This window comes from Populus nigra, chromosome 1, assembly GCF_951802175.1.
Source record: "Populus nigra chromosome 1, ddPopNigr1.1, whole genome shotgun sequence".
NCBI lineage: Eukaryota > Viridiplantae > Streptophyta > Magnoliopsida > Malpighiales > Salicaceae > Populus > Populus nigra.
Window position 1 is genome coordinate 24,720,241 of NC_084852.1, and position 19,847 is coordinate 24,740,087.

The window sequence follows — 19,847 nt, forward strand, 5'->3', positions numbered from 1 at the left end:
AGAGTTCCAAAAACCACGACTTTTTTACTCAAAACCTTTTTTTTTCCAATTTCAACCGTACTTTGTGCTTTTTAATTACGGGTTCCAAACAGAACAACGATCTTAGAAGCTCCAGTAATCCTTTTATGATTTTCATTCCAGCAGGACCTAAAAATTGTTCGTCACAGCGTTCCCTAAACCACAAATGGATAAAGGTCTTGGGTCATAATTGTTTTTACCATGTGGGCTACGGTACCGAAATCTTCAGAATTTCAGACAGCCCAACACAAATTGGGCTACTTCGCAAGAAAACATAAGAGGCCTGTCGGGATTGTTGTATTATCCTTTTAGACGGGCCTGGGCCCTGGATTAAAAAGAGAGAGAGCTTTTAGATGGGCAAGAGGTATATCTGGGTCGCAGAAATTTCTAACATGATCGATCCAGAAACCTTTCCAGCACGCCTGCGTACTGCTATTTAACAGAACTAGTGTCCATCCTATTTCCTCTCTTTCAAGTTAACACAAGATAAATGTAAAAAAAAGTGATGACAGTTAGAGCAAACCAGGTTACCTTTATTAGCCATGTGACTTCATATATAAAATCAAAATCGCCCAGGAAAAAAAATTGCAAACCTTAATACCTTATAATCTAATATCAAATAATAAAACAAAAAAAAGATTTTTAAAAAAATAATATTGGAAAAAAAACTAACTTAACTTGATTAACCCATAATTTACGATATAAAATTAAAATAAAAAAATTAGAATTTCTAAAGAAAGACAATAAAAAAAAACCAAAGTTTAATATAAATAAAACAGTAAAACAATAACTTTACTAGCCCGCTTTTGGGATAACCTAATAGAACGAAGAGCAAAAAAACAACAAAGCTTGAGGGCCAGTAATTTAATGTCATATGTTAAAATTGAAAGAAAATAATCAATGTAAAAAAAAGTCAAAAGAAAAAACTCAAATTAATCGGATTAACTTAGCTAACCCGTCAACCCTGACATAAGATTTGAATAAAAAAAAAACTTAGACTTCCAAAAGAAAAACCTGGCAAAAAATACCATAGCTCAATGGCTAATAATTTAATATCAAATGATAAAATTGAAAATAAATCAATTTCATAAAAAAAAACATTGAGAAAAAAAAATCTGAGTCAACTCGGGTAACTCGACTAACCTGTTACTCAGGATATAAGATCGAAGTAATTCAATAAAAAAAACATAGGGGCTTAATGACTAAACATCAAATAATGAATTTGAAAAAAAATTAAACTTTAATAAAGGACCCCAAGAAAAGAACAAACTTAAATCAGATCCATGTAATGAGATCAGAATTCCCCTGTAGGATGGCAATCACGAAAAAATAACAAAGTAAAATTTTTATTCGTAACACAAACATTATGGACCAAATACGGTATAAAAATAAAATGAAAAAAATTAATTAGGGCCTGAATTGACAAAAAAAAGGACAAAAAAAAATAATTGAAAGAATAAGGATCAAAATTGAATAAAAAAACTAAATTAAATTAAGTGTTGAGGGATAATATAAAAAAATATATAAATCAAGAAAATGATAAGAAAATAACAATCACAATAATAAAGGCCAAAATTAGATTAAAAAATAAATACAATAAATGGTGAAGGACAAAATTGAAAAAAAACATCAAAAACAAATAAAAAAAAACAAATAAAAAAAACCAAATTGAATACAAAAATCAAATCAAAAAAAAATATTCTGGGACAAAATTAAAAAAAAAATCTAAACTTCAAAAAGCATTAAAGTAAAATAAATAATAATCAAAAGAATGAGGACCAAAATTGATAAAAATACCAACAAAGGACAATTATTTTTTGGAAAGACTGACACAAATTTCAAGGGCACGAAAGAGAAAAGCGAGAAAACAAAACAAAACTCCACCACAGCCTAATCGGATTTCCGTCGTAAGCACGTGTCACATGACCAAAAAGAGGATGACTCGTTGCTCCCAACATCGCCACAGGTGAAGGACTTTGATTACCATATAGCCCCACACGCGCCAATAGTTTTTTTAATAATATTTAATTATTTAAAATTAATAAACAACCTCTAACTAAATCAAAAAATTACAAAAAAAAAATCCAAATAAAAAGACATGCTCTTGAAACCAGCCTTAGTTTTTTTGGATTTTAAGGGTAATGTTATTATTTAACTGTTTAAATCAAATGAAAAAAGACAAAAGAAACTCTTCTATGCATGTTAAGTATGACCGTAACTTTATTGTGTAATTTAAAAAAAAAAAACAAAACAAGAGGCCCCTATCAAAATCTAGATTTTTTTTTCTTTTAAGGTTAAAATAATCATTATATTGTGCAAAAAATAGATATCCTGAGTAATTTGTCTATAATCAATTTTGCAATGATCAATTGATTTCCTAGAAAAAAAAAAGATTCTACCCTTAGTTGGAAGCTTCTTTTGAGTTCTCTAGTGTGGTGTTTTATTGATGGCTTTTAGTTTTTGGTTAATTAGTCAAAGGATTTCCCACCTTAGCTTCTACTTAGACATAAGAAGATGAATAACTTAACCCACAAAATCATCACTTGTGCTCAAGCATGACATTCTCGCGATGCTAAACACTTGACGAGTGCTTTCTGGCTGCAATTCTGGGTAAAACAAACAATTTGTTTTTTTCAGAGCTACAATATATATATTAATTCAAATGCTAGTTTGAGTTTTTGTGTCTCTTCAATACCTAGGTGGATTCAACAATTTCCATTTACAGCATGCATACCAAAAGTAATTAGCTTGTTGACATCGTTACCTTCTACATTTATATATGCCCAACATTACTATACTTCTAATGAATATGAAAGACAACATCAAGGCATCTATAGAAGCGATATTGTTATCAGCGAAGGAGGGAGAAGAAGATTTATGATTTGAATTCAAATTAATTACTTTCCATTACGCACCGTATTACTTAATTCCCTAAAACACACTGTTTTACATAGTTCCCTAAACGCACCGTTTTACTTAGTTTGTTATGGTGCCAGCATTATGAACACACCACACGCCTGTAGGTGTGGTATCGTAGAGTTTCCATTCAGTTATAAAGAGTGTAACAGAATGCATGGATTACACATGCAAATGAAATGAAATACGAATGACATTCCTTGAAGTCAGAAACTCTATTCTTCCTTCATCCTCTAGGACTCATCCCTTACAGCCACCACGGCTAAACACTGAAACACCTAACGCCACTCTATACCCTTCACCAGACCGTCATCATTTCCCTCCTCCACTAAGTCCCATACAGGTAGGCACCTTAAGTGTTTCACCCATAACAAGTGGTATAAGAGCAGACCATCCCCGGACCACCACCATGCCACCAGACACCAGATCATCAGAGTTCAAACGCATGGAAGAGTCCATAACAGCAGTAAGGCAAGACAATGGCCAGAAATATGAGATGCTGATGGATACGCTGAAGGGGTAAGGTATAAAACTTGATCAAACCATTGAAAACCAAGAAGCTCAGATCAACGATATCAGGAACATGATGGGAACCATGGCACAACAGATAGAGTTTACCTTGCTAAAACTATCTCACACGCTAGGAGACTCCGGTCATAACATGGCAAGGCACTCTCCAAATCCAGAAGGAGCAGAGGGTAGAAACAAGGGATTGCAGGAGGACAGGATACCTAGCTACAGGGTACACAAACCAAAACATTTTTTTCCCAACCTTCAATGGGGAAGATGTGCACAAATGGCTTTTCAAATGCACACAATACTTTGAGATGGAAGACGTGGCTGATTCAGAAAAACTACAAATAGCATCTTACTATTTGGATGGAGTTGCTCTTTATTGGCATCAAAACTTTCTAAGAAGTTTGGGAAATCAAAAGGCATCATGGGAGGACTACGTGGAGGCTATTTGTTATCGGTTTGGAGGACAACAAGACCCTCTAGAAGAACTGATGGAGCTTAAGCAACAGGGAGAATTGGAAGAATACATCCAAGAGTTCGACATCCTGTGAAATAAGGCAGAAATGAGTGAGAAGCAAGCCTTGGTAATATTCTTAGGTGGATTGGAATTAGAAATAAAGAACACAGTTAAGATGTTTGAGCCCAAAACCCTTAAACATGCTTATAATCTAGCTAGGTTGCAGGCTAATACTCTAGCATATAGGAAATCTCCTAGCTATGTCAAGAGGTTCCCTGGTGGTTTCACAAACCGTCCTACCCAGACCACTTCTAACTTCCCACCAAACACCACCAATAACATTACAAACACCCATCCGATCCCACAGAAACCCACTCCACCCTCCTGGACCAATAACCCCAGCAGCAGTTACAATAAAAACCACATTAAACCCACAAAATCCATTAAAAGCCAAGAATTTAAAGACAGGAGACTGAAGGGGTTGTGTTTTTGGTGTGATGACAAGTTTGTTCCTGGTCATAGGTGTAGGAACAAAAGGGTGTACTTACTTAATGTAGTGAAAGAAGAAGATGGAGGGCTAGAGGAAGAGTTACCAGAAGAGGAAGCCAATGTAAGGGAGCTCACCCCTCATATTTCCTTGGATGCTCTAGAAGGAACCGTTGGGCTCAACACCTTAAAGGTAAATGGAAAGATAGATAAGACAACAGTCTGCATATTGATAGACTCCGGCAGCACCCACAATTTCTTAAACACAAATGTAGCCAATAAGTTACAATACCAGTTGACAGCCATTAAACCAATGATCGTGCAAGTAGCCAATGGAGAGAAGATGGTATGCCAGTCCATATGCAAGGGGCTGAGATGGAAGATGCATGGGATAAGTTTCCAGGCTGAGGTGTACATCATCGAGCTCAGCAATTGTGCGATGGTGTTGGGAATACAATGGCTTTCCTTGTTAGGAGATATATTGTGCAACTACAAGCACTTATGGATGTCCTTTGATTGGCAGGGGCAGAGAATCTTACTCAAAGGAGAAAATCCACCCAAGTTCCAAACTATTGAATTGAAACAGTTGAGTTCTTTAGTGGGAAATCATAAACAAGTGGCTGGTTACTTCTTATGTAGTCTAAGCGCAGCGGAAGAGGAGAAAGAGAAGGCAATAGGCTCAGTAACCCTGGTTTCTCAGTTCGAGGACATCAAGGATAATCACCTGCAGCATCTACTCCAGTCATACCTTGATTTATTTCAGGAGCCTAGTGGACTGCCACCACTTAGAGCTCACGATCATAGAATCCCTCTTAAAACTGGGAGTGAAGCGATCAACTTATGACCATATCGCTACTCAGGACTACAAAAGGATATCCTAGAGAGGATGGTAAAAGAAATGCTCCAGGCTAGGATCATCAGGACTAGCAACAGTCCTTTCGCATCTCCAGTGATTTTAGTTAAAAAGAAAGATGCCACGTGGAGATTTTGCGTGGACTACAAGGCACTGAACAAGCTTACCATCAAGGACAAATACCTCATTCCCATGATTGAAGAACTGTTGGAGGAATTAGTGAGAGCAACGACATTCTCCAAGATCGACCTAAGGTCAGGGTATCACCAAATCAGAATGACTGCAGGGGAAGAATTCAAGACAGCCTTCAGGACTCACAGTGGCCATTACGAATGTCATTCGGCCTCACCAATGCCCCAGCTACCTTCCAGAGTCTTATGAATGAAGTTTTCAGGGATCACTTACGGAAGTTTATTCTGGTATTTTTCGATGACATTTTAGTTTATAGTCGCACCTTAACTGACCATTATAAGCACCTCAAAATAGTACTGGAAATATTGAGAGAGCATCAGCTAGTTGCCAAGGCTAACAAATGTCTTTTCAGCAAAAGTCAAGTGGAATATTTGGGTCATATTATTTCAGCGCAGGGTGTGGCTACTAACCCTCTCAAGATACAGGCCATTTCAGATTGGCCGATTCCTCTAAGTCTAAACAGTTAAGGGGGTTTTTGGGACTGACAGGATATTATCGAAGATTTGTTAAAGGTTATGGAAGCATTTCTAAGCCACTTACTTCTCTGTTGAAAAAAAGAGCCATGGGGTGGAATGAAGAAGCTGCCCAAGCGTTTACCTTATTGAAAAACTTAATGACAAGTGCTCCAGTTCTCGCGTTACCAGATTTCAACAAACTATTTGTAATGGAAACAGATGCGTCTAAGGCAGGAATAGGTGCAGTTCTAATGCAAGAAGGACATTCCATTGCTTTCATAAGCAAATCTCTGGGACTGAAACAACAGAGCTTATCTGTTTATGAGAGGGAAATGATGGCAATTATACATGCAGTCAACAAGTGAAAGCATTATTTGTGGGGAAGACACTTCCACATTCAGACGGACCACATCAGCCTTAAGTACCTCCTCCACCAGAAGTTGACAACTCCAGCTCAACATTTGTGGTTAGTTAAACTTTTGGGGTATGATTATGATATTGAATATAAGCAGGGGAAGGAGAATGTCCCTATCGATGCCTTGTTCAGGATTCCAAGCAAGAACCTATATGCTATGACAACTTCCACTATTTCTACCAGTTTAATGGAGGAGATCAAACAGTCTTATGCCAATGATTCTGCCATACAGCATATTATTAAGGAACTGCAACAGGCGCCAGCTTCGCATCCACATTACACTTGGGTGAATGACCATCTTAATAGGAAGGGAAAGGTGGTGATAGGTAACAATGAGCTGCGAATTAAACTTATAGCTATGTTCCACAATTCAGTCAGGGGGGGACACTCAGGAATGACTGTTACCACTAAGACAGTAGGAAGCTTATTCTATTGGAGGGGACAGCAGAAGCAGATAAGGCAATACATCAGGGAATACAATGTCTGCCAAAGAAACAAGCATGAAAATATGACCAGCCCAGGACTGCTACAACCATTACCAGTTCCATTCGCACCCTTCATTGACATCAGTATGGACTTCATAGATGGTCTCCCTAAATCGGAGGGAAAAGAGGTCATTATGGTGGTAGTGGATCGATTTAGCAAGTATGCTCATTGCATGGCACTCAACCATCCGTATTCTGCTCCTATAGTTGCCAGAGTATTTATGGAAAATGTGTACAAACTCCATGGGTTACCTGCTTCCATCACTAGCGACAGAGACCCGGTGTTCCTCAGTAGGTTTTGGAAAGAATTGTTCTGTATTCAAGGAGTTAATCTACACTATTCTACATCCTATCACCCACAGACGGACAGTCAAACAAAAATAGTCAACAAAGGCATAGAGCACTACTTGAGATGCATGACAGGGGATATCCCAAAACAATGAGCAAGGTGGCTACCTCTAGCTGAGTGGTGGTACAATACCAATTACCACTCAGCCACCAAAATGACCCCTTACGAAGTAGTGTATGGGTTCCCACCTCCCATACACATTCCATACTTTCCTAGGGATTCAGTCGTAGCTTCAGTAGATGAATACCTAAGCACTAAAGAAGAGGTGATTAACAGAGTTAGAGGGCATTTGCAAATTGCTCAAAGCAGGATGATCATCAGTGCAAACAAGAAGCGGAGTGGCAGGAGTTTTGAGGTCAAGGACTATGTTTACTTAAAGCTATAGCCATACAGACAACAATCTATTTCACACAAATCATCAAAAAAGTTAGTTGCAAAATATTATGGCCCTTACCAGGTGATCGCAAAGTGGGAACTGTAGCCTATATGCTTGATCTGCCAACCTCTTCCATGGTCCATCCAGTGTTCCACATTTCCCAGCTCAAGAAGCATGTAGGAAACCACATCGTGCAGGGATCCCTTCCAATTTTCAATCATGGTCCTCCCTTGCAACCCAGAGCCATACTGGAAAGGCGTACAACTAGGCGAAACAACCAAGCTGCTAATCAGGTGCTCATACATTAGGAAGGGTTGCCACCAGCAGATGCAACATGGGAATTCATGGAGGATTTGAAACTGAGGTTCCCAACATTCAACCTTGAGGACAAGGTTGGGTTCGAGGGGGGGCAATTGTTATCAGCGAAGGAGGGAGAAGAAGATTTATGATTTGAATTCAAATTAATTACTTTCCATTACGCACCGTATTACTTAATTCCCTAAAACGCACCGTTTTACATAGTTCCCTAAACGCACTGTTTTACTTAGTTTGTTATGGTGCCAGTATTATGAACACACCACACGCCTGTAGGTGTGGTATCGTAGAGTTTCCATTCAGTTATAAAGAGTGTAACAGAATGCATGGATTACACATGCAAATGAAATGAAATACGAATGGCATTCCTTGAAGTCAGGAACTCTATTCTTCCTTCATCCTCTAGGACTCATCCCTCACAGCCACCACGGCTAAACACTGAAACACCTAACGCCACTCTATACCCTTCACCAGACCGTCATCATTTCCCTCCTCCACTAAGTCCCATATAGGTAGGCACCTTAAGTGTTTCACCCATAACAGATACTTTGCATGTGTATAGCACTAAGATATCAGCAAGCATGAAAAGCAAATCGTATAATTTTTCAGTTTCTTTAACCATTACACAAAGTGACTCAGCTTATTGTTGTTCTTGATAGTTTTAAAGAGCAACAGAAACATTATGCATTCTCTCAAACTGCATATTTCATGTTTATGTTCTCTTGTATAGTTAAGGATACATACCTCAGGTTTTCGTTTTCTTACATTGCTTCCAATGCCTTAATATTTGCATCACTCCCTCACTCAGTGTTGCCTTCCTTTTCTCCTTGAAATTCCAGAGCTCCTGCACGATGTAACTACCACTTGGGTTATACTCATTCATTTCCTTCAAGGCTTTTGTCACAGCATTAAAAACTTCATCTCCATACTCACTCTTTAGAATTCTCAAGTTTTCATCATCCTCGTTGATTATTTCCTACAAAGCCACATTGAAGATGACAATGTGACAAGGTCACAGCTTGTTTGCACAGAGAAAATAAAAGAAGAAAAAAATCTGCTTGCATTTCCTGCAATATTTGAGGGCATGTGCTACCATTTATTGCAGTAACATCATGCTACATAAATAACAAGCTTCAGGTAAGACAAGTATAAGCAGGACCAAAAGCAGCTAGTTTCAAGTTCTTTCAAGGGCCAATTACCGCCTTCCTTTTCTCCTTGAAATTCCAAAGCTCCTGCACGATGTAACTACCACTTGGGTTATACTCATTCATTTCCTTCAAGGCTTTTGTCACAGCATTAAAAACTTCATCTCCATACTCACTCTTCAAAATTCTCAAGTTTTCATCATCCTCGTTGATTATTTCCTACAAAGCCACATTGAAGATGACAATGTGACAAGGTCACAGCTTGTTTGCACAGAGAAAATAAAAGAAGAAAAAAATCTGCTTGCATTTCCTGCAATATTTGAGGGCATGTGCTACCATATATTGCAGTAACATCATGCTACATAAATAACAAGCTTCAGGTAAGACAAGTATAAGCAGGACCAAAAGCAGCTAGTTTCAAGTTCTTTCAAGGGCCAATTACCAAAAGCTATTGGCATTTCATAGTTTTTGTGCCTATACAAAGTTCTAGAAGTTAGACAGGAATAACATGTCTATGTTTATGAACAAGAAGAAAAGCAGGCGAGATTTGGGTTTCAAAAGGTAATTACAACAATCTACTGGCGTTTCATACTTTCTGTGACCATACAAAGTTAGGCAGGACTAGCAAAACATCTACGTTTATTTATGTTATAAACATAAGTTATCATTCAGTTTAAATAGAGCATAAACGATCTGTTTGATCATTTAAATGAATACCTCATTCTTGCCTTCCTTATCAATTATGACCTGAATTGGATGCCAGCTCGGGTCTCAAAGCTGATCTTTCCATAGTGAACACGACTCAAGTGCTTTCTGTTCTGCTTCTCTGCCTAAATATTTTCTCATGGTTGTCTCATGGAATGGTTTGCTATCAAGATCTCCCTCTTGACACCAATAAAAGCTCTGGTATTCCATTTCCCCAAGTACTGTGAAAATGGAAATTAGACTTGCATCACACAGCACAGACATTACCTCGTAGGTAAAGATGAAAAGCAAGCATACAATCACAAAACTTTATCCTCTAAATTAGATATTGACTTTGAATACAAACAGTCATATCCTTGATCTGGATTAACTTTCGAATCTCATATTGAATGACTTTCAAACTCAACCATGTTTGTTTCTAGTACTTACATTAACTAACTCCTTTAGAGCTTCCTGCAATTCATCATTAATTTTGCGCTCTTGGACAATAAGAGCCTGATTAAGTTCCTCCAATCCCCTTAATTCTTCTTCCTTCTCCTTCAGTTCCTGTCGAACTGTATCCATTTTTGCCCTAATATCCAGGTCTTCATCTTCTCCCATGCGTTTTGTTACTTGTAACGCATTCTTCATGCATCTCCAACTCGAGTGCTTGTTTAGCATCTAGTTTCTTTTCCAGTTCAATTATTTTCTTGAGAAGCTTCTCCTTTTCGCTCTGCATTGGCCATCAACCACAAAAAAAGAACCTATTATTTCTCAACTTGATACACATTTTACTTTCCAACTCAAAAACTTAGTTCAGAAATGAAAGGATGTACCCTTTAATCTTAATACACTTTTGTCTGCCTTTTCCTGCTCCAAGGTTGCTGTCTCATTCTGTAAGAAATATAAAGCAACCTTATCATTTGAATATTTAGGATTACTCCAAAATAACTACAGTATCACCCTAAAAACAGCTCATGCAGGACAGCAACCCATCAAATTATCAACAACAAAACAGTGAAAAATGAATTCATAAACTAATTTTAGAAGTTAAATATGCAACAAATTCAGGTACCCTTCACTGCATGCAAACATTACCGAATGCACCAAGAGTTTCAGAGCATCTGGTAGAACTCACATCAAATATTCAACGAGTAATTACGTAAAGGAGGAGAAGGATACTTTCAGAGATGTTCAAATGAGTAGCTTTGGTCTTTGCCTTCCAAAATTGAAATATCTGCTAAAACATCACAAACATTATATCTTGACTGATGTTGGACTAACTTAGATGTGGATTTATAGGCGGACAAATGAATGTTAATATAGAACTCTTTGATATCTGGCTTAGATCTATCAATTCAGTCATCTTGCAAAATTCCCAGCACAGCTGGAAATTGACAGCTTTAAGAAAGCCAAAGTGTGTTACCATTTTCTTCTCAAGGAGAAGCTTCGACCTCTCATTTTCAATTTGCACCTCACGTTGCTGCAGTTTTTTCTCACACTGCACTAACTCTTCTCTCTTAGCTAGTAATTGCTGCGTGGCCTTTTCATGCTCTAAAGAGATCTTCGCAAAATGGTCATGTGCAATCTGCTGCATTTTTCTTATCTCTAATCCCAAAAAATTAACAAAGAAACAGGGCATAAGCTTTTCCAGAATATGTCAGGGGAAATTTGAATTATTCAAAGTAAAATCCCACAAATGGTCTTTTTTTGTTTTACCCTTTTGGCAAACTTGCAAAACTGAAGCATACCTTCATTGTAAGACTTGACCATAGAATCCTTTTGGTCCATCACCTTGATCAAGGATTGAGTAGTCTCCTCATATCTGATCTCCATTTCTCTAAGGTGGTCGTACTTCTCTTTTAAGGTGCTGGTCAAGTTGCAAAGTAGCTTGGCATCCTTCCTTTGATCCTCTGCTTGTTTTCCACATACAGTTTTTAAATCCCCATTCTTTCTGAGATGCTCTCCTAAGAGACCATTGGCCTTGTAGTCATCATCTCGAGCAATCCATCCGTATAATCTCTGCCCTCGATCTCTCTCTAGAATTGTAACATAATCCTTCTTCCCACAATGATTCAAATTAAAATCCTTCTCAAACATAATAGCGTTATTGAAGCCGTCCCAGTCTTTCTTGAATTCCACAACGGCTAGCCCTGAATGACCAAAGCAGCTCCACAAAGGATGCACCGTAACTGGATCAAACCCTTTTGTTGCTAACTCATGCCTGAGTTTTGAGCCACTTTCCCCAACACGACGCCCATCCTTCACCTGAGTAGGAATATTAGCAACAACCCCCATCCAAGGCCAAACAAACAGCCGCTCCTTATCACGGTCACATACAGCAGGAGATTCAGTTGTGGTAGAGGGCTCCGAGCTATCCTCCACACAAAGATACCTCCGAACATACCTCTCAAGAGCTCGGTGTCGAGCTTGCTCTCCTCTAGTCCTCCTTTGTGAGCCTCTATCAAGGTTAGAAGCATGTTGGGGAAGCTCCTTCGTATGGTAATATCTCTTCCCAATACAGTAGGGACATCTATAAACTGAATTTGAAACTCTAATTCTTTCCCTCTTCAAATATCCATGCTTCCTGAGCTCATACTCTTCTTGAAACTCGGACTCGCTTATGTCCCTTTCTTCTGATTTATAAGACATCACAAACCAAACCTGAAACGTCACATTATTGTTAGACATTCAGACACCATACATTCTCTAAAGAAACTCATTCAATTCATGAATTTTGTGCATTTTATTTTATTTTTTCCAAGCAAGTAGATAATAACACATCTTAATTACCTAAAAGAATGAAAGAGATTAACATTCATGATCAAACACAAGCAAAATTGAATGAGCTTCATCTCAGTCATCAAATTAATTCATTAATCCATTTCTTTTTTTATTTGAATGAAATTCGAATTCATCACAATTTAGTCAACAAAACTCTAATATTTTTAAAAATAGTTTTATATTACTCTCCCCCGAGTAAAGATAAGTAAAACAAAAAAATACAAATCTTAATATGTTTGGTTCTTAAAACTATGTTATGCAGTATATAAAATAAAAATGAAAACAAAAAATAACTTTATTTAATGTGAAAACTAACACATATTCAATACCAAATCTAAACTGCAACAACCTCATTTCCTTTCAGCTAAATAAAACATGTCCTTTTCTTTTCCTGCATTTTCTCAGTAAGCAAACAGAGCAGAAACCCTAACACACTCATTGTTCCAGGTTCATTTTCTATTTTCCTTCATCTTCTACAAAACCAGAAAGAATGCCAGGAGTAGAAGTAACCTGTTGTAGCTATAAAAAGGAACATTCATGAAGAACAACAAAAATAAGGATACCTTTACAGGATGTAGAGACCTGAAACGACAAGGTCGCAACACGGCGAACGCGAAAATGATGGATTGAAATATGAGAGAAGCTTTTCTTCTCTTTTCCTTTTCGTTAATTTAATTTATGTGTGCGCCAGAAACGGACATCGATCAGACGCCTTTGGTTTTTCAACTTAAGTCACTCTTCCTCTCTGATTTTTCAAGTCGGTGCTGTTCATTTTGGCGTGCTAGCAGTAGTCTTTCCTCGCGGGTGTGGAGGAGAATGATGTACTCGCGTTTTATTGGATGGTATCTTCGTCTTTTGGTGACAGTGCGAAGGCGTGGAATAATAAGAGGGTGAGGGTAGTAGATGTAGAAGAAGCGAGTGTTGATGGAGAGTATGGTAAGAGGGGTTTTGCTGGTAGGGCTGCAAGGCTGCGATTTTGTGGGACCGGTGGACACTTGGAGTCTGGAGAGTGAGGGATCTATTGTCCTTGCCAAAAGGCATGAGCAGGTAAAAACAAAAGCATTTTGTTTGGAAAGGATTTGCAAAGTTGGGGAAATGTTGTCTGTGTCTATTCTCAGAAAAGAAAACAAAAAAACTTGTCTCTATTTATTTATTTTAAGAAATTAAACGCTTCAAATTTACCCAATCATTAAAATTTTAAAATCTTAATTTATTAACAAATTCAAATTATATTCTTATATAACTTAATGGTATTTTTGAAATTAAAAAATATAATTATGTTAATTTGAATTAAAAAAAATTGATAGAAAGATATATTGAGAACTGAATATTATAGATAGAATTAAAAAAAAAATAAAGATATATTAGAGTTTTGTTTAATTATATGATGATAGATTAAATCATTATCTAATATTTTATTTATAATGCGGATCAAACTCTCATTCATAATTTCTTATGGTTTCGACGACGATGATGGTGACTATTTAAAAAAAAAAAGTGAATGGTAATTTAGTGAATAGAGAGACAAGCCTAACACAATGGAGGATAGAAATTTTCATAGATTACATAAGCAGACGACAAAAGAAAGGTTGAGCTCTGGCTCTATTTTTTTTATTATTATTATTAATATATGATTATCTTGCACGTATTTTATTAATTCTAAAGATTTTAAAATTATTAATAACTATGTAAATCTTTAATAACTATTATATTAATAACCATAAAATTCAAACTTAAAATTATAAAAGAAACAAACTTCTTATTCCAAACTCTTAGCTGGCTCTATTTTTGGCACATATGTAGTGGTCACTGGTTACATGCAAGAATTGATAGCTTCAGGAGATTTCACCACACGAATAAAATGCTACAAGATAACGCGAAAGAAATTTACCAATGACAGGAATTATTATTCTTAATATATTGTTTTAATGCATTGAATAAACAGAAGCCGTCTTAGCTCAGCTGGTAGAGCGCATGGCTTTTAACCATGTGGTCGTGGGTTCGATTCCCACAGACGGCGATTATTGGTTTTCCGTGTCATGGGAATCTGGTGTGTTCTATTATTGACCCACTTTTTGACGTTTTTATCCCTGTTCGACTGTTACTCTTTTGCCCCTTCATTCATGCCCATTAAGAAAAATCAACGAGCATTAAATCTCGTCTAGTAAAGGGAAGAATTAATAGTTTTTTATTATAAAAAAATGTCTTCTTTTAGCGTGAAACTTCAAATCCTGTCAGCATTGTCAGGGGAAAAAAATGAGGCGAATATTAAAATTTTATGAATTTACGGGTTAAGATATATCTAATATATTAAATTAGATTAAAATTGATCAAATTTATTTAAAATTAGTAAAATCAGACTGATTTTATGAGTTTGAAAAAAATATAAAAATATATATTCTGGTAATTTGTATCTTAATATTTTTATTATTTTAAATTTATATTTTGCAAAACTTGTGCAATTTAATAATTATGAGCTTAATTTTAACTATAATTATTATAAATTTTTTAACAACATAATTTATTTGTGGATTTCATTTCGGTAAAATTAAAATACCTATTCATTTTTCACAATTTCTTATGTAAACTATTAACATATTAATTGATATATTACTTTGTTTTAGCTGGCAAATATATAGAATAAAAATTGTAAATTGACATGCTTGACCCTTGCAGTAATTAATGTTAAATGGTCTATCAAAATTTGAATGGACTCGTTTCTTGTAAATGACGAAGTAAGTGGGTTGATTTGTTCAAGAAGTAGAGGAATCAATGTAAATAAAATAAGGTATTTGAACATTTCTATTTTTTATTTTATTTTTATTTTTATTGTGTTATATTGTTAATTACTACTTGATTGAAATTGTTAATCTATAATTGGTTAAAATATTTTACTTATGATTTTACAATTCAAGTTTATATTATATATTTCATATCGTGTTAAAAAAATATTTTTGACAACATTGACTGTGCTTTTTTTTACCTTTCTTGTTTCTTAAAATAAAAAATAAAAAAACATGAAATCCAAAGAAGAAGAAGAGGAGGAGGAGGAGGAGGTTATAAATGAAGAAAAAACATAGAGGTTAAATAACAATTTATGAAATCATGAGAACTAAAAAATTATTTTTATAAAATAAAGAGTCTGATTTATAATTAATTTAAAATATCCTAAATATAAATATACTAATTATAGTGCGCTTTTATATTTGCAAAGTAATAACGTAAGACAGGACATTTCAAATACAAATAATTATTCATTTCAAGATACTCATAGGGGAAAAAAAAAAGACATTCATGCGAGATTATGTAAAATAATTATAAGAGACAAATTTTTTGTTCTTCCGAGGAAATGTGTTTTTTATTGCAACTATATCTGAGTATCCATAATTATCACAGTTTGGTCCCTTTTTTTCTGGGAAATATATAACCCATATAAACTAAGAAAAAAAAACTTAAAATCTTATATTATATAAGTGAGTAGATACAAAAAATCAATTTTAATTTATTATCATTATGAGCAAACACATACAAAAAATAAAGGAGAGCTTTTGGCACAAAAAAAACAAGAGGGAATTTTGATATTTTATATCCTCTAGTTGAATTAGAAAATAACTTTGTTATCCTATTATTTAAATTAGTGGAAGAGTTTGAGTGGAGTAGTTCTTTTGTGTTGTGTGTTTATTTAATCTTATATTTAATTTTTATTGATTGGTTGATTCTATTTTAATTGCACAAAGAGGGAAAAATATTAGAACTTGTGGATTGTGGATTTAATTATATTGGTGTATTTTCCCAATAATAATTAAGCTAAAGTTAGTTAAATTGTAAATGATAAAATATTTTCTTATAATACAATGAGGGTTTAACAATTTATATTGTGAAATTCGCAATGATAGAAGGATGCAATTTCGAATAAAATTTAATGCACGTGACTGATAAGTATGAAAAAAAATAGTGGAAGTATATATTTGAACAATTTTGTGAAGTTTTCTATCATATCTTTACATATCACAAGGGCAAATATAATTCTATCAATTTAAATAAAAAATACTTAATTAAATGATATATTAAAGATTATATATTATACAAAAATATAATAGACCCAACTAATAATGTGAGGGTGGCCTAGAAAGTTGTTATCTGAAGAAGGGTAAGGATACACACACACACACACACACACACACACACGCACGCACGCAATTAAACGAAGATTAATAGAAGGTCGTGTCTAGTTTTAGATTAAGACGACTTACCATTTAGCTTTCTTAATTTTGCTTGGTATTTTTATAAATAGAAGAGAAACAAAGGGAGTTACCGGTGAAGGAGTGGTGAGCAAGAGTTAGTTAGCTGGGGGAGGGGGGTTACTTTGGGGATTTTGTATCATTTTCTTCAAACTCATCAATTCTTTCTCCTCCTCGTATGCCTAACTACTAGGCTGCATTAATACACATTATTTATTATTTTTAATGATATTCATGTAAATTTTAATTTAAAATTTACCAAATCCTACTCTTATATATATATATTTTGTTGTAAATTTATTTAATTAATATGATTTAAATAAATTAAGGTTGAAGGTAAAATTAATCTTAAAAAAAACTTTGTTTTTCTATTTAATGAATCCTTAATTTTTCTAGATTAACTGTGTTTGTTTTAAAGTTATAATTTGGATGGTTTGATACATGTCATATATCTTATTGATTTATATTTTCCAATAAGTGAATCATTTATTTCTTTATGGTATTTTATGTTATTTTGCTTATACTCTCTAAGATTACATCAAAGTTATCTAATTGGTTTTGTTCACTATACATTACTATTCTTATATACAAAAAGTTGGTGCAGTAAATAGATACAACCTAGTAAATTCTGTCTAAGAATATTGGGTTATAAGTAGGATCGTTTGTCATCTCTTCAATCTTTTATAGGAACTTACTTAGTGAAAGTAGTATCCACACAACTATTTTTATATATGGTGCAATTCATAAGTGAAATGATGATAATTGAATAAATCTCAGTAAACAAAATAAGGCTCAATATAGTAACCTAAGAAAGAGAATGGTTGTTGATTTTATCATGCATAGTTTAAATATTTTTATTTAAAAAGTTGTTTTATTAAAAAAATTTATTTCATTACTTGCTTATTGTGAAGCCGGAATATTTTTTTATAAATATTATTGGTTATTGTCTTCTTATAAATTATATCATGTCTTTTACTTCTTTTACTCAAGATTTGGTTATGCCAACTGCAAGTCAATGTTGCTTCGACAAGTACTACTTTAATTGTGAGAATTCTACTATCATCTTTTTGTGGTGCATGGTAGAAAATCTAAAACGTTTAATGAATTGAACTTTAAAAGGTGGTAACAAAAGATATTATTCTATCTTACCACATTAAACTTGACAAAGTTCTTGATCAATAAAATGTCAAAATCATCGGAAAATGAATATAACCTTATTATTGTGGTAGTTGTGGATGTATGAAATCATACTGATTTCGTGTAAAAGAACTACATCTTGAATAGGTTGGATAATAAATTTTATAATGTGTATAGTTCAATTAAGAGTGTAAAAGCATTATGAAAAATTTTAGACAAAAAGTACAAAGCTAAAGATGCTGAAATGAAAAAATTCATAGGTGATAAATTTTTAAATTTCAAGATGATTGATTAAAGGACCATAATGAGCCAAGTTCAAGATTTTAAAATCTTCTTACATGATATACATGTTGAAAGGTATGTTCCTAAGTGAGCATTCCAAGTGGTTGCAATCATTGAAATATTGCAATCTCTTAAAAAAACTTCAAAAACTATATTAAACATAATTGCAAGGAGATGGAAATTGAAGACCTTATTTTAAGTTTTGAGGATAGAAAAGGACAATAAGTTATTCAAAAGAAGAACCAACTCTTCCAGTACCCAAAATAAAAATATCACATAATAAGCGGCAAAGTCCCCTAATAAAAATCAAAAGAAGAAGCTTGTTACAAAAGGTAAATGAATTGAAAAAAAAAATCCAAATAACAAGTGTTTTATCTTCAACAAAACCAAGCATCTAGCCAAAGATAATAAGGGTAAGCAAGGAAACCCTGTGAAAAAGATTGTTCAAACCAGTATCACCTTGATTGATTAACTCACTAATGAAGTTTTAAAAATAAATCTGACTTGTGTGGTTTTCAAAGTCAATCTTATTAACAATCTTGAGTGGTGGTGGGTTAATATTGGTGCTACAAGACATGTGTACACCGAGAAGATGATGTTTTTCACTTACGAAAGAATGGATGACGAAAACATATACATGGAGAACTCATCAACCTCCAAGGTACTAGATGTTGAGAGGGTCATACTAAAAATGACCTCTAAAAAGCTTCTCACCCTCAACAATGTATTGGATGTTGCTGACATTACAAAGAACTTAATGTTTGGCTCATTGTTGAGCAAAAATAGTTTTTGAAAGTGATCAATTTATGTCATCCAAGAGTGATATGTTTATATAAAAAGGGTATCTCTATGATGACCTCTTTAAAATGAATGTAATAACTATGTTATTCAATTATAAGAACAATAATAAGATTGTATCTTCTTTTTATTTGATTGAATGAATTATTACCAAGTATGATTCATTGTGATGTGTGATATGATAGATTGGATCATGTGAATTATAATTTTATGCAAAGATTAATAAACTATGAATTAATACCAAGTATAATTTTGAAAAAAAATCATAAATATAGGGTTTGTGTAAAATCAAAATTGTTCCACACAATAGAATGGGCCCCAACACTTCAAATACATCACAATAATAAATTAAAAATCAATAATATGTTAAAAATTGCTCAAATTCAAATATTTTATCACAATACACGTAAAAATCAATACATGTTAAAAATAATTCAAAATAAATAATAAAGGATGTTATGAGTTTGAAGACGACCTTCAGAAGCTGTCAAAATCGACTAAAACCAAGGTGGCGCGTGAGTTGCACGCGTTGGTATATGGGTTGTGATAGGGACAGTGGCGTGTGTGTTTTATACACCATCACCAAAACTGACAAAAAGGGGTAGAAATGATTTGAATCTTTTTATTTTTATTTTTATGGTGATTTTGGGTTGGTTTTTAGGTGAGATAAAGGCTATAGTTTTAGGTTAAGAAGGGCTGAAACTCAAGGTTGATAGATAAGTGATTTAAGGGGTAGTTTTGTGAGGGGTTTGAGTGGTGCTTCAATGGTTAAAACTAGTGTGATTTAGAGGATGTAATTAGGGGTGAGCAAAAAAATTAAAAAAAAAATAAACCGAAAAAATCAGAAAAAATAACCGAAAAAACTGAATTAAAAAAAAACAAATAAACCAATTAAAAAGCTTAAGAAAAAATCAGTTCGATTCAGTTTCAGTTTCTGAAATCT

At 34.3% G+C, this 19,847-nt stretch overlaps 1 non-coding gene and 2 pseudogenes across 1 annotated transcript; 2 read left to right on the forward strand and 1 right to left on the reverse strand.

Annotated features, from left to right (window-relative positions):
• The first annotated feature begins 5,291 nt into the window (after positions 1-5,291).
• On the forward strand, positions 5,292-7,527 carry LOC133679909 (uncharacterized; annotated as a pseudogene).
• An 876-nt stretch (positions 7,528-8,403) lies between these two features.
• On the reverse strand, positions 8,404-13,376 carry LOC133704077 (factor of DNA methylation 4-like; annotated as a pseudogene).
• Positions 13,377-14,393: 1,017 nt separating this feature from the next.
• On the forward strand, positions 14,394-14,466 carry TRNAK-UUU (transfer RNA lysine (anticodon UUU)). Its single transcript has one exon. It is a non-coding gene; the product is annotated as a tRNA-Lys (tRNA).
• Positions 14,467-19,847: the final 5,381 nt, after the last annotated feature.